General features: G+C 45.2%; 1 long non-coding RNA gene across 1 annotated transcript; it reads left to right on the top strand.

The window, feature by feature from the left end:
• The first annotated feature begins 508 nt into the window (after positions 1-508).
• LOC121833339 lies at positions 509-2,748 on the top strand. The gene is made up of 3 exons (XR_006076645.1): positions 509-642; positions 1,035-1,226; positions 2,109-2,748. It is a non-coding gene; the product is annotated as an uncharacterized LOC121833339 (long non-coding RNA).
• The last annotated feature ends 922 nt before the right edge of the window (positions 2,749-3,670 follow it).

Genomic DNA, 3,670 nt, shown 5'->3' with positions numbered 1-3,670 from the left:
TTTTGAGAAAGCATTTTGTCGTCAGAACAAATAAAAAATAATGCAACCAGAATGTTTCTTTAATTTTACGCAGATTTTTTAGTCCGCCATACACTCAGCCGTGTCAACCTACTAGAGTCTTAACCCTTGCATAGTGTTCAATATTTGAAACATAAAATTTATTGAGCTCCACAAAAAAAAAAAAAAATTCGAAGTCTGAGCGTCAAAAACAAGCGCGGGGCCCTATGGTCATAATAGTCCATATTTGGCTCAGAGCAGGTGGCGCCATCTATGGAGAGATATGCAAGGCTGAAGGGTTTTCTTTGGGCGTGAACGCTAAAGTCTCTCCCAAACTGCAGTTTTTGCTGTTTTTTTGTCAATATGTATACATACAGATTAGTTTTAAAAATATACCTATTTAGTGTGATATTTCAACATTATATATTCAATGTTAGACTGCCCTATTTTGTGCGCAACTAGGGCTTTGGGATAAAAATGGTCGTGTGCAAAATTCGGAACACTCTGCACACCGGGTGCCGGTGCCATTCGAAATCAAAGCTGTGCCATAAAGTGCTCTTCCTGCGGGCTGCGCCGGCAGCCGCAAAACTCTATCTGAAAGCGAGGACTCCGACCTGTCCGAGTCGGATGGAGATGAACTACCATGTAAGTTGGAGAAAAAAAGCAACACGTGTTAGTGATTTGCAGCGATTGATAGGCGCTTCGTTTTGAATGATGCCTGCCCACGCAAACCTTCCAGCTCTAGGTCGTTTTGGGCAGAGCTTAGGTGCGGTTGATGGTGCTTAGGTGGCCTTACTAATGACAGTAGAATTCAATAATCTAACCAGATGACTACTGAAACAGTCGCGGCTACAACTCAGGTGAGAGGTACAGTGCATGAAACCCCCTGTGAGGCGAGCCGTCAGCGGAATGTGTTCCATGTGAATGTTCAACGTATTTTGCGGTCTCTAGTTGTCCTATAGACACTTTTTACAAGTTCAACTTGTTCTTGTGTTTCTGAACTCAGCTCAAAAAACAGAGTTGTTTTTTCGTTTCAGATCAGGGAAACATTTCAGCAGGCGAGTCGGACAGCGATACAGATTCTGGATTATCTACACTTCCCACAAGGTCCAGCCGCAATAACAATCAAAACCGAATTGTGTGGAAGCATGGTCATCTGAGTATCGACGAGTCTGAGTTGATGTTCATTGGTAACAGCTATTTGCCTTCGTCAGTTCTGGAGCTGGAAAGTACGTACGACCTTTTTCAACACATATTTACGCCTGAACGTTTTCGTGTGATCACTGAACAGACGTGCCTTTATTCGGCCTAATCGAGGCCTCAAAAGCCCCTTTTGCTGACCGAAGCGGACGCAGAGGTTTTCATTGGTTCTCTATTGTGGATGTCCCCGATCCAACTGCCACGAACCAGGATGTGTGGGAGCCCAAGATTCTATGTTGCTCAAGTTGCAAGTTTGATGCCTGTGAACCGATGGGAAGGGGTGAAGTTTTTTTTTTTTTTTCACTTTTCTGACAATCTCACACCAGTGCCGAAAGGACAAGACGGTTACGACAGGCAACACAAGATCCGGCCTTTGATAGAAAGCGTAAAACAACGCTGTCTCTCAATCCCGTTTTAAGAAGACCTTTCGGTGAATGAGCAAAATTGCGCGATCAAGGAAAGGAGTGCACTAAAGCTATATAACCCAAAGAACCGCATCGATGGGGGGTACGAAATATTTGTCTTATCAAGAGTCACTCGCATCCCTTATAACTTTGAACTCTACAGTGGCCAAGAGAATATCGGTGTAGACAAAGCTGCCGACTGCGGTGCAGCGGAACCGTCAGTCTTCGCCTCACTAGATCGGTCCCACATCATGTCAAGCACAAGGTCTACTTCGACAATAATTTTGCTAGCCCGAAGCTGCAAGTAACGCTGGCCAAAGCCGAAATACGATCGCTAGGGACTGTCCGGGCAAACAGGCTGCGAGGTTGTCAGTTGAAGTCCGAAAAAGAGCTAAGGAAAAAAGGAAGAGGCTCTTTAGAGGAACTAATGGGCGAACTGGACGGCTTTGATCTCTCCTGCGTGCGCTCGTTTGACAATCGCGCAGTGACGTTCCTTTCTACTTTCAGCGGCAATCTCCAGTGCAAAAAGCAAAGCGCTGGTCCTCCGTTAAAAAGGGTTTCACGGATATCGACAGTCCCGATATTGTACAAACGTACAACAAGCACATGGGAGCTGCAGACCTCCTTGACTCTCTCCTTGGCCTCTACCGTATCCACATAAGGTCAAAGAAATGGTACTTCAGAATCTTCACACAGATGCTTGATCTCTCAGTTGTAGCCGGGTGGCTTTTTTACCGAAGGGCACAGGCCCAGCTTGAGAATCAAGAGGTCCTTGCACTTGCAGAATTCAAAACAGAAGTTTCCGAAAGCCTGGCCCGTCAGAACAAGTCTATACCCAACAAGAGACCTGTAAGGCCATCCTACCACAACCCTCAAGCACAGCCCCAATCGAAGAATGCTCGTGGACCAGCGGAAAGTGCACCTGGTAAAGGTGACCGAACCGATAAAGTGGCCCACTGGCCAGAGTTTTACGATAAAAGTCAAAGATTGAAGCATATGTTGTGTTAAAAAAAATGTCCGTGCGTTGTTCCAAGTGCAAGGTTCACCTGTGTTTGAATGATAGAAATAACTGTTTCGTGTCTTTTCACACAGCATAGAGAACGCTGATTTAACGCTACGTACCAAGAATGGCGTCTCATGTGCATAGTGTGCCATATATGGTAAACATTTGTTTTTTTGCTAAAAACACTTGCAATAAACGTGAATTTTTTTTTCACAAATGTATGCATCGACTTTAATTCTAATATTGTGAAGAAAATAATTTTTAAGGAAGCGTTTTAATAATTCATGCAGCAGAGGGTTAAGTGATTAAAAGTTTCGAACTGACAATATAGCCAAAACGCATAAGTATTCAAAGTTAAAAAAAAAAAAAAGTTCAGCAAGTCTCATGTATCAAACAGCCTATTGTACCTACCCTAAAGTGCCGATTAAACCGAACAGGGTTTATTGCCAAAAGACCTCCACTGACACATCCTATCCAATTTACTGTGTCGAGGACCCTCCCTTTGCGACAAACGGACGAAATCCAAACTTGTTTTAGAGTGCGTTTTGAAGAGAGCTTGGTTTTTGCGCATCAGCGAACCAATGAAACGGAAGTGTCTGAATTGTCCCCCACCCCGCACCCGACGAGCTATTTGTCGCGAAGACCTTGAAGGATTCCAAAGATTATCGCAGCGAAGATAATCATCGAAAAGCGCCGGACAGCCCGCGTCGTGGTCCGTTCGACGGTTGATATTTCCCCTCGTTTTCTGTGAAGGCCGAGCAGGCTAAGAGCCCGGATGTTTCCTGATTTTCACGGTGGAACACAACACAAAAAAAGTAAGCGTCCTGAAGAGGCAAATAATAGCGAGTTTTAGTAGACCGTGTTTCTCCCTCCGCTAAGCGTCTCTGTTACCGGGGACTCGACAGCCAAGGTCATCGGCGCGCAGGCGCAGTAGCGGTTTCATCGTAGCAGAGGCGGAAATACGGTCTACTAAAACTCGCTAATAAATAACTTTCAAGATCGGACGGCAAGCCCTGAACGCACAGTGCAGGAGGAGAGTCGCGCTGAGTGGGTTTTCACGATCCAG

The sequence above is a fragment of the Ixodes scapularis genome, unplaced genomic scaffold (genome assembly GCF_016920785.2).
Source record: "Ixodes scapularis isolate PalLabHiFi unplaced genomic scaffold, ASM1692078v2 PGA_scaffold7__128_contigs__length_106722199, whole genome shotgun sequence".
Classification (NCBI taxonomy): Eukaryota; Metazoa; Arthropoda; class Arachnida; order Ixodida; family Ixodidae; genus Ixodes; species Ixodes scapularis.
The sequence above is the reverse complement of the archived record's forward strand: the minus strand, read 5'-3'. Positions and strand labels throughout refer to the sequence as shown.